A 12168-nucleotide genomic window follows, 5' to 3' on the forward strand; every position below is an offset into this window, starting at 1 on the left:
TGGAGCCATGACATAAAAATAACATTTTCTTTAGATGTAATACAGTGTTGGACACTAATTTTTGCTTGTTCATCAGTCAGTAAATTACTGTCACGATCCAACCTTAAAATATATGAATGAATATATATATATATATGTATAATTTTATTTATTCATTTTCTTTTAATGTTGGATCCTTTCTGCAGTGGTTTTGGTTTCGAATGTGATGCATTTTTGATGTTTTGGTTTTGATATTTGTTTTTCTGTTGACTCTTGGTCAACAGAAAACTCTGAGATAGATAGACAATAAAATTGATTCATGTTTGTGGCTGTAATGTGACAAAATCTGGGAAAGTTCAAGGGGGCCCAATACTTTTGCAAGCCACTGTATAGGCTCCCCACTGAATTTGAGTGTGGTACTATCATAGTTTACCCAAGTCCATGATTAACTGCAAAGTGGAAGTGGAGGAGCCACAGCAACAAAGACCACAAGTTTCATAGCAGGGATGCACATAGTGTGTGAAAGTTGCCAACATGTGACACGACACATCTGAGATAGATATAACGATAAGGGAACAAGTCAAAACAAAGACCGTGGAATCGTACAAAGCTCAGATGTTTTCCAGAATACGTTCGATAAAAAAAGAAAGTGAAAGAGTTGCATGACTAATATTTGTTGAGAATGAAGTCTGCAGGTGGGGATTTTTATTGCTGAAAGCTCCCCTTTCATGCAATGTTAAACTTAGAGACAGATGAAGAACAAAGGCGGGAGTTGGAAGATGGACACAAAAATGTCAAAAAAATAACTACATGAGCTCATTTTCCATGTGTTTTACTATTTCCCACCAGTTGAGCATTGCATGGCACATCCGACATACTGTTTTACTTTTGTCCATGACGCGCTTACCTTCAGGGTCATACTTCACATGAAAACCAAGATAGTTCCAAACGCCAGATCTGAATGAGGGTGGGGGAGGTTCAGTTTCTGGTAGCGTTGAGGCAGTTGCCATGTTGCAACGAGCTTAGCTTCTGTCTTGCTACCTTGCGCTGTGCTCAGTGGATCTGCACTTGACAGTGCAGCCTAGGCGGAGTAGTTGAACGCAGATCCACTGAGCGCTCAACACAGACAGCATCGTCAGAAGAAAAGTTGATAAAATAAATAAAAAAATTTGTATTATTCGATACATATGCGAACCGAACCGAAAGCACTGTATCGAACGGTTCAATATCTATACGAGTATTGTTGCACCCCTAGCTGCCATTGGTCACTTTTTGTGTTTTTTGGTTTAAGGTACACACAAGTAATTAGCAGCAGGTGCTGTTGTTTGGGAGTAAGCAAACAGTCTGGAATTATAAGCATTGAAAAAGCATACTGATGGAATAAAGATTTTAAACAGACAAGATAAGTACGGGTGAAGTTACTGGACTGTAACAAGTTTAACAAGTTCATTCATACCAGTGGCATCTCCTCACCCCTATCAATGAACACCTCAGTGGTTTCAAGCGTAGGCTTAGACTCTACAATCTGTTTGTTTGTAAGCTTGACAAACTTGTAATCTATGTTTGCAGTCACTATTATTGACTCTTTATCTTACAATATGAAGCACTGTGATGGATCAAGCTGGGTATCACCTGCATAGTACTGAAAATGTATGAAATCCCATTTAATGATACTCCCCAGGGGAAGCGTGTAAACTGAATCTACAACAGAAAGTATAAACTAAACCAAAATCTAGATTAAATAAATGCAAAATCATGCTGTTTAATTTAATTGCATAATTGTATTCATATTTCTTTTTTTTTCTTTGCAGGACATAAGCTCATCCAACTCTGAGCACCAACACTTAGTAGAGGAATTTTAAGCCTGACAAGATAGATTCACAAAGAAGTTATTGTTTTCTCTTTTTCTTTTTTTCCCCTGTTCATGTTTAGAAATGTACCATCAAGATAATGTTACTGGAGCATGACCCAAATGTCTCAGTGCAATAGGCAGGGTACACCATGGACAGGTTATCTGTTGTTTTCAGAGCCACAGCCAGACAAAAATTCATACCTACAATCAACCACTGATGCCATTAGCCTGGAGAGAACTATGCAGACCCCACACATAGAGACCTCAGCCAGCCATTGGATTTAAAAGAAGAACTTTCTTCCTGTGAAGCAAAGCCATTAACTGTCACATGACTGTGTATAGCTTTGCACTCTTTTAATTTTTTTTTCATGTTCAGCTGTCATTTGACTTCAAACTATATAAACTTACAAACATGTGCATGCAGATGTAAACGCTGGTGTCTTTCCACTAACTTCATCTTAATATTCTGTACTCACCCCAGCACCTGTTTAATTCCGATGTTAGTGTATAGATTCATTCATTTAATATAATTTATTTTGTAATGAAAATATTGTTATAAATGCTATTATTCTTATGGTATTTATTATCATTTTTCTATTTATAAGCACTGGTTATAGTACTAAAAGCATTAAACATAAGGTTATGTATTATATTTAATGCTTGTAGTACTATTAGTGGATACTAAATAATCAGTAGATTTACAAAATTAATTCAAAAAAACTAAAGAAGGGAATACAAATGAAATTTTCATTCTCCTTCCTACTCTCTCATTCATGTGTCTACACAAATGTGCCCTTATACTGTATACTGTGGGGGGAATAGTTATTTGATCCTCTTTGTATTTTTGCTCACTTGCAGTGAGAAATACAAGAAAAAAGAAAAACAATTGAGTCATTGAGTGAATTAAGAATTAGTTCTTCAAGCAGATGGTGAGGTATTTCTTAGGCCCACTTCTCTTTATGAAAACTGTTTTACTTCTTTAGGTTTCTTGGCTGCCGTTTGGCGTCTCAATGGTTCAGCTCCCTCAACAGATTTTTTACAGCAGTGACGTCTGGGGACTGGCTACTCCATGACCTTGAAGTGTTTCTCCCTAACCATTACTTTACCGTCATTATGTTTTTGGTTGTGTTTGTTTGACTGTGGTCCTAATTGCCTTCAGATCAAATGCAAACCTCTCCATGAGTCAAGATCTTGCATCAAGCTCCTGACTGAGAGTGATTCATGTACATTTTATACTTAAAAAACCAAACAAACAAAAAAACCCAGCTTGTGAACAAGTTGTAATTACACTGCAATTAAATGTCATTCCAAGGCAATTCACTTGACATTACAAGTATATTACTTGAAAGGAGTTTTAAGTACAATGTAATGTCGTGGTCATTAGAACAACAATATTTTCCTACGGTTCCATATTTCCCTGTTAACTTAAGTATGCTATACATTTTGGTGTAATAGCAGATAATAAATAAAAATATAATAATAAAGATCAATAATACCTAACACTATTAGTAACTTTAATTTCATTTAATGATTACCCTTTTATATTATATTTTGGACACTTTTAAATCATTTCCAAGTTTCTTATTGTCATTCAAATCGGCAGCTCCGCTCCTGCATTACCAGTAGATGGCAGCAGACTTCCACTTGATATATTTCTAATTTATATCTCTTTCTTAACATGCTAATCTTAGGTTACCTTATATGTTCATTTAATATACAAGATTTAATTTCAGTCAACATAATTTGGAGTGGCAAAACTGTTGTGTGTCTTTTGAGTGAAACTGTGTGAACTAAATGAGCTGTGCTTTCTATACTGGCTCAAGGAATGTACACAGAATATATGTAATGCTACATAAAAGAATTGGAAAATCAGACACAAGCAGCAGGCATATCAAGCAGGAAGTAGGCAACCCTGAGAGGAGATGCTGTGAAAGTCAAAGGTCAGATGAAAACCATCAAGTGTTGGGCAAACTGAAGCTCCTCTTCTGCCACCTACTGGCTCTTATCTTTCTGTGACTGATGCCTTTATACACTATACAAACACCAAGTGGCTGCTGTATTAGGAACACCTTGCTGGTACTGGGTTGCATCTACCTCAGCACCTGTGTAGCTCAGCAGAGAGTTTAGGACTATCAGAATCAGAGGATTTCTAAAAGATACATAAACAAACCCTAGTTAATCTTTGTTCATTAAAGTTGTTGAGGTAAATCAACACCATCAACAAAGCCTGAGTAATGATGAAAACATTAAAGAGCAGGTGAAAGAAAAACCATCTGCAGCTGACACAGTAGACTTACAAATGGAGAGACCGGGCAGGTCTGCTACTAATATTAAACTTTAACTTCAATCGTTTTTAGAACAATGTGTCTGAAATCAATGATTCCAGTCTTACATTTACCTCTGTGTGGAAAGAATAGTGCAACATACAGTTTGGTACAGATTATTATTTATGAATGCTGCTGATGTTATCTGTAGACATTTAATTTGTTCTGCTTCTGAGCAAAGTCAAGCAGAACTTAAACACTGTTATCTTAATCTGGGGAGGGAGGGATTTTTGGATTGTTGTTAAACAGACAAGATTTTTCATTTTTGTTAACATCTTTCTACTTTGTCTTCTTCGCTATATAGTTCTGTTTTTTAAAATCACGAAATTGCTAGATTCACTTTTTCAGATCCTGTTTTTTGTGGTAGAAAGCTCAAACTTCCTCTTCACTCCCTTCATCGCTCCTCTCAGAGAAGTAACATTTTTTGTTTTGTTTTTTCATTTGCAGAAAGTGAATTTTTTTATGTCTGGATCTTTTTTTCTATATCTATTCTTAAACAGGTTGGTGGATTATTTTTAAATCCACCTTTCTTGTTAAAGAAAGAAAAAAATAAGCAATACAATGAAACTTACCTTTAAAAAATGTCCCCAGAGCAAGCACCTTTTCATAGAAAATAACCACCTTTTAAAATTATCCACCCTCGAGCTTTCATGCATGAAAGGGTGTTCCAGTAATGTGTTCCACTTTCTTTGGGAGATGTCGATGAGACATGGAAATGTGGATTTTCTCTTTTTTGATTTTTCTTTGTTTCTCAACAATGCTATGCTCTTTATCCCTGTGCATTTGTATCTCACTTTACTAGTAAGCTACACTCATACAAAAACACACTGGAAGCTGCTTGGGGACGGCTTTGAATGCACATCAGCTCCTGTGTCTAAGCCTCATCTGCATCTTTGCCATATCTACAGTGACTTAAGCCCCTCAACCAGAAACATACAGGAAGGATTAGGTCCTCTCGTTTTGAGTGCTGCATCCCAGTGAATTTTCCATTAAAGAGCCGTGAGCTTCTCCAAGATCTTATCCATATTGTGTTCAATGAGCACAGTCTGAGTACTCACAGCCCTCCCCATCACTTCGATCATCATTTTGGTATATTTCTGTATTATGATTAATGTTCTGATGATGTGTAAACCTATAAACTGAATAAATAAATTGTTGTCATGGTTATTTAGCCCGGATATTGTCTCAAGATGTCTGATACAAAAGAGAAACTGGAAACTATCAGGACAGAGTTTTGGTATGATTGTGTAACTGTGTACTCATGCTTATGTACATCTGGATAATGACACAAACTAGTGTGTGGGGCCTCAAGTTGAATAAATAGAGAAATTACTGTTGTTCATGACACAAATAACTAAACTCTAAATATTAGTTATATTTAATATTATATTAATGTTTGTGTATAATACATTGGCAGCTTAACACGGGAATGTACATGGAAACAAAGGGGAAGGGGTTGTGATGTGAATGTGCTTATGACTTTATAACAGTGCTTATGACACAAGAGAGAAGTTTTCATTTGTTTCTATTCAGAAATAGCAGCTTTTCCACTGCTTTTCCTGGGCTTAAGACGGTTCCTCTTTATTGAGAGAAATACCCTTTCACAGGGCACAGATGAAGTAGGGGTTGCAAGAAAAAAACCACAGCAAGTTTATACAAGTTTGGATAAAGAAATTTGTGTCCAGCCCAGTACTCCAGTGGATTCTCCAGTCTGCCAATGTTTGGTTCATGGAGGTATTTCTGCACTTCAGCTGTTGCAACACCAGTAGCATTTGGGGTCTTTGTCTCCATAACAGTGGTATCCAAACGATTTCACAGTTTGCTACCTAAAACCAGAGATGGGCAGTAACGCGTTACTTGTAACAGCTGTGTGCAGATCAACAATGGATCACATATCGATTGTGGGAGAGAGTATGAGCGTGCAGCGTTTAAAGCATGGAAGTACTGACCTTACTTTGAGTTTGATTCCATAAAAAGTGACAAAAACATTAGCGTCCGTTGTGCGTCGGGAGAAAACTTCTTAAAAACCCTAAACTTCCAAGCAAGCACCGAGTGCGTAACGACGTAATGGGAAATTCACAGAGAAACTCGCAGATTCTTCAACAGACCGCTGCAGCACACCTGCACCAGGGTAAACCTCCGCCTACCGCAGTCCTGCTTTACAGGTGAAAATAGAGCAACAGGACCGCTAGTCTTTGACTTTATTTATTTTCTGCTGTGTTTTACTTGCATCTATTTGAAAGAGTGAGTGTAAACACAAAAAATATTTTATTGTATGTGCTGGAATGTGCAGAAAATAGGTTTAAATGTTAAACTAATTTAGTCAAGTCAGAGAATGTTGCATATAATTAAATTTTTGCTTGATGCATAAAGTTAAAAGATTAAAACTGATAAAACAAGTTAAAAAAAGAGACTTTTCCATTTGATTACATTTTGTATGATGGATTATGTAGAAAAAGTAGAATTGGGCCTCTTCAGGTTGTAAATCGTGTTTTAAAAAAGTAACTAAGTAACTAAGTAATTAATTACTTTTGAAAATAAGTAATCAGTAAAGTAACGCGATTACTTTTTTGGGGTAGTAATCAGTAATTAGTTACTGATTACTTTTTTCAAGTAACTTGACCAACACTGCCTAAAACAAACAGAATGTAAGTAACTAAATACAATATAACAATCAAAATGTGCTTATATACTTTGAGTCACAGGCTGAGAAGCTTTTGATGATGAGGGAGCCAAGTGCCGGAAAATAGCAGCACATTTAAAAATGAGTCTCTTCTCGGCATCCATTGCTTTATTGGCGCTTAAGAAGCCTGTTTCTTTTTTTTACCTTGGATCCAGCAATGTTGCCAGTGACATGATGCTCATTGACTGCAATGTGTAGAGCTCCTCCTTTAATTGTCTCCTTAGACACTCAACCATGGTGGAGCTCTCTGGAGTTAGGACAACTCCCATTTCCTCTTCATTTAGTGTAACATTGTTAAAAGTGGAATTACTTTGGATCCAGACACTCGCTTTTCCTCTGACAGCTCAGTGGTGGCATCATGAAATGGGGAGAGTATTTTAAGACATTCTGCCATAAGCTTCACTTCAACACTTCACCCGTTGCCTACTGGTGGTGGTCAGAGGGCCCAGTGTCGCCAGTGTCCGGCAGCCTCACCTCTGTCAGTGCGCCCCAGGGTGACTGTGGCTACAATGTAGCTGCCATCACCAGTGTGTAAATGTGTGTGTGAATGACTGAATGTGTAAAGCGCTTTGGGATCCTTAGGGACTAGTAAAGCACTATACAAATACAGGCCATTTACCATAAGCTCATACTGTTCAGAGGATAGTGGGCAAATATCAGTGTGCAGGCCAGCTAACGATGCTCCAATAGGTTCCCTGAGTTCATGAACACATTGAAGCATTTGGAATGTGCTGTTCCAACGTGTATCCAACTCTTGAATTAACTTCAGTGCAGGTCGGCCCATTTCCTCCTGCACCTCTGTCAGCCTCTCCTAAGAAAACAGCCAACACAAACTGATTAATTCAAGCTGTGTTACTACAGCAGCACCTTAAAGCAGCAATGAAATAATGGAACAAACATTAGCAGTTATACTGCTACTTGATCAAGAGCTTTTTGACCATTAGATTCAATGGTCAAAAAGATTCGCCACACAATTACTGTGATGCAAACTAAGCTCCTTAGCACAAGCACCCATGTTTGCTGCTCCATCATGTAACTTTGTCTGTAATGCCCCACTCTGACATGAGTGCTTCTGTTACTTGTGACAAATTGATAGCAGTATGTGCTGAACACCTAACACTACAGAATGCAATGCAGTGTTAGAGTCAATGAAATGGCAGGTGACGGCTAGGTAAGCCTCTGTGTTAATGGAGGTCCACATATCAGATGTCAAACTAACTGCAGAAACCTTGGCCACAGCCAGTTTTTCTTTTTGTTTGGACTCTTTGTATCTTTGGTCCACCATAGCTTTCAAAGCCTAAACAAAAGAAGGTACAGTACTTAATATGGAAATAAAGGCAAAATGGAAACATGCTTCATATTTTAAGATACACACCTGCCTTGTGGGGAGAACATAGTTAGGGTTCAAAGCTTTAACAAGCTTCCTAAACCCACTGTCCTCCACAATAGTGAAGGGCTGGGAATCCTCTATCACCATGTTGACCAAGGCCTCATCCACATCATTGCTCTCCCTTGATAAAAAAAGAAAAAAAAGAAATTACAGATAACAGTAAATACAACCCAAATATAAGTGAATGACATGGGGAATATAAATGTATCAAATGACTGTATCCTTAAAACCTAAAAAAACTCACCTGAGCTTGGTCCACCTTGGTTAGTCTCCTTGTTCTCATGCAGGGCTCTGCAATGCCTCAGCATAGATGAGGTGTTGTTGCTGTATCCAAGTTCTTTGGAGCACAGCAAACATTTCACCTTTTAATGAACCAGAACACAGAAATACGATTATAGGATCTGTGGTGTCGTTTATGTATATTATGGTGCTTATCATTTGTGATATTTATTACTGTGTGTATACCTTATTAGGAGAGATGAGATCGAAATGTTGCCAGACAGGGGAAAATTTTCTTTTCCTTGCTGGTTCCATCGAGAGAGGAAATGCTCAAGTAACTATGTAGCACGTACCTAATCCAATTCCACAACACAATGTGATGGGGAATCAGCTGTGTTTTGCTGCGATTTTATTTGGAATCTGGCGCAAACCGGCAAACCAGTTCCTGAATCAGTCACGTGGTACGGACTGCCCGCGAGGCCTCGAATGTCACTGCATACGTAATGAAAGCAAGCGTCGATACGCGCTTCACAAAAACGCCCCGGAGATTACCCAACACAGGCCTTTAAGACCTACCATAGAACCAAGTCCGCCAGAGCTTATATTATATTTTTACATGCTGTGGAGCCATTTTTTGGAGCATTTCAAGTTGCTATACATCAATACAACCATTATAGCCCAAATTTTAATAATATGTTTTTTTTTAACATATATTTCTAGTTAGAGAAATTTAAGAGGCTTATCCCTCAAAACTGTAAATACAAAAAAGTTGCACAAACTAGTTTCCCAACAAAGGAAATTTATTTTGAGTGTTTTCATAGTTTTATTTTTGAGATCATTTTCATATACTACAGGAAAAACGAAAAAATATATTATAGTGCAAATTTGCAAAATAACAGCATATGCATCAAAATAAACTATTTCCAGCAGTGCAATATGAGTCCTAAGCATCCCAGAAACGACACAGAAAGTCATAAAGTCAAAGATAACTTTTAAAAACACAAGTATAAGCTCATGAGGCCACGATGGTAAAAAACTACATTTCCGCAAAATGACGTCGCTTCCAGTTTCGGGCAGGTCATGCGGTCATATGATAGTTCGCGCTGATGGACGTAGGAAGTGTTACAAACAGCTGATCGGATCGGCAAAGCGTGTTTCTGGAATATTATGTTTTTGTTGCTCCAAGTGCTTTTTATGCAGTTTTTGCAAAGCTATATGTGGAAGGAAACTGTGACTAACTAAACCTATGGTATAGGATTAAGAAATCTTACATGACCTCCTTGAGTTATCGTGCTCATAAAGTTGGGCATCCTGACCACCTGGTGGGCTGACAACTATATCCCAAGCTTTTCAGGCTGAGTGGTTAGAATTCAAAGTAAATAACCGATGTCAAATTAAAATCAGGCTCTGAAGTGAGTTTGTCTGATTGTGTTAAAGTCTAACATCTCTCTCTCCTTGTGTTTCTTCGTTACTTTCTCTGGTTGCATCTCTGGTGGGAGGAACCAAGACACAAGGAAAGGAGGCAAGGAAGGAAAAACTAAAAAAAAAAAAAAAACAGTGGAAAGGATAGAAAATAAAGCATCATAGACGACAGGAAGTAAGATGCTCAGCATGCGTGTGGATTTGTGATTAAAAAGCTGTTAAAGTTGAAGCTTGGCATCCCATTCATGTTACTCTGGATCATAAACTGTTTAAATATAAATGAATGAATCAAACTTAGATTCTCCACCGTTTTGGGGAGGGTCAGAATAAAAGTGATGTATTTAGATTTCTTTTTTTTCTAAGATGAAAAGCCATGTATAAGGTATAAGTGTTTTGGGTTCAAGCTAAGCAGACTCAAGGAGTTATTCCTCAATCTTTAACAAAGATGAAAGTGGACAATACATATTTTAGAAGGAATGTTTCACAAGTTTTAATCATGTTTAACACATTAGTTTAAGCTCAGTGAGTTAAGTGAGTCTGTTTTATACTTCCTCTGAATATCAACATGAACTCTCAACACACAGTGCATTAAAAATGATCTCTGCTTCTTCTCATTGGCTGTTGTTGACTTCAACTTTTTCTGTCACTGTACATGATGTCATCATCTCCAACTTCTCCTCTGTCAGATAAAAAGAACCAAAATAAACAACAAAATAATTCGCATAATCATAGTGTGGGAATGTGTTTAAATGATTTATGAATATCGCATTAAAATAATTCACATAATTTCACTCTGAGAAACAAAACCTGAAAGAGAAACGGCTCAGTCTCACCTTCAGATTTCCTTTTAACTTGTCGTCTCACCAGCAGAACCAGTAACAACACAAGAACCATAACACAGACTGAACTAATAACTGACACAGTGAGAACAAGAGAGAAGAGTGATGGAGAGACACAGGTGGAACCAGGAGGATGTGTGGATGTAGGTGGAGGTGTGGTGGTGTGTTCCCCTAAAATAAAGCAAACACAGTCATTAAGTTGTCGTCACATTGTGAATGTTGAAAGCTGCAGAAACACAGACAGGTGAGTGTGTCACCTGTGACAGTGATCCAGCTGGATGGAGACTCTCCATGACCGCTGATGTCACACTTGTAGAGGCCTTCATCAGACCTGGAAACATGCTGGATGGTCATGTGACCTGTAGGCTGCTTCCTGATGAGGGAGCCATCTTTATAGAAAGCAGCTGTGAGGTTGGAGGGAGTGGTCTTTGTTTTACAGAGCAGAGTGACGTCATCTCCCTCCATCACAGGGAGGACAGGACTCTGCAGGATCACTGATCCACCTAAACACAGAGACAAACTACAGCATTTCATCCATTTACACACAGCTTCATCAACACTAACTCCACACGCTCAGCTTACCAGTGACTGTCAGGTTAACCATGTTACTGATGGGACCCTCTCTGGACTCACACCAGTAAACTCCACTGTCCAATGGGAGGATGCCACTGATGCTACAGGAAGAACCAGCTGGTTGTCCCCACCCAACGCCACACTGACTCCTCTGTTGTTTGCTTGTGTTTCTCCTCAGAGTCCATCCAGCAGAGCTGTCGTCCTCCTCACAGCTGAGAGACACAAAGTCATATTTAAAGAACTGAGAGCTGCTGGGACTCACAGTCAGACGAGCTGTGAGGGTTACAATGAAAAACTGATGATCTGTTAGACTTTTGTCTAACTGTTGTACTTTACATTGTGAAACATGAACACAATCAGGTCATATCAGTGAGCATTTAGCAGGTTTAAACTGGGACAGAAGAAGGTTACTGACCTTGGTTTGTTGTGCAGCTCAGCACTGAGATCAGAACTAAAGAGGAAAGGTTGGTTTGAGTTTTCACAAACAAATTTATTCTGCATCAATTAGTCAGTCAATCAAGTGATGAGTCATATTTTCTTCTGTACTGCTGTGTCTGATAAAGAGAAGAGATTCTGTGGTGTAAGTTTTGATTACAAAGTCTGCTGCATGCCTCATGTCAAAATGTGAAACTTGTGATTTGTGAAATGTGATGACTGCAGTCAGACATAAATCACATCCACAGACTTAAACACAGAACACAGATAGAAATAAACTCTACATAAAACATGTTTCATTTTCAGGATAATATGAAACCTTTAACTTTAATTATTTCTATAACAATGTGTCAGAGATCAGTGACTATAGTCTTACGTTTACCTTTGTGTAGAAAGAACAGTGAAACATACCGTTTGGGTACAGATTATTATTTTGATATTAATGTATTATT

At 38.0% G+C, this 12168-nt stretch overlaps 1 long non-coding RNA gene across 1 annotated transcript; it reads right to left on the bottom strand.

Annotated features, from left to right (window-relative positions):
* Window positions 1–10300: 10300 nt before the first annotated feature.
* LOC113018099 (uncharacterized) lies at window positions 10301–10987 on the bottom strand. Its single transcript, XR_003271696.1, has 3 exons — window positions 10966–10987; window positions 10703–10879; window positions 10301–10548 (listed from the first exon to the last, which is right to left on the bottom strand). It is a non-coding gene; the product is annotated as an uncharacterized LOC113018099 (long non-coding RNA).
* Between the last annotated feature and the right edge of the window lie 1181 nt (window positions 10988–12168).

Source organism: Astatotilapia calliptera, unplaced genomic scaffold, assembly GCF_900246225.1.
Source record: "Astatotilapia calliptera unplaced genomic scaffold, fAstCal1.2 U_scaffold_4, whole genome shotgun sequence".
NCBI classification, from domain to species: domain Eukaryota; kingdom Metazoa; phylum Chordata; class Actinopteri; order Cichliformes; family Cichlidae; genus Astatotilapia; species Astatotilapia calliptera.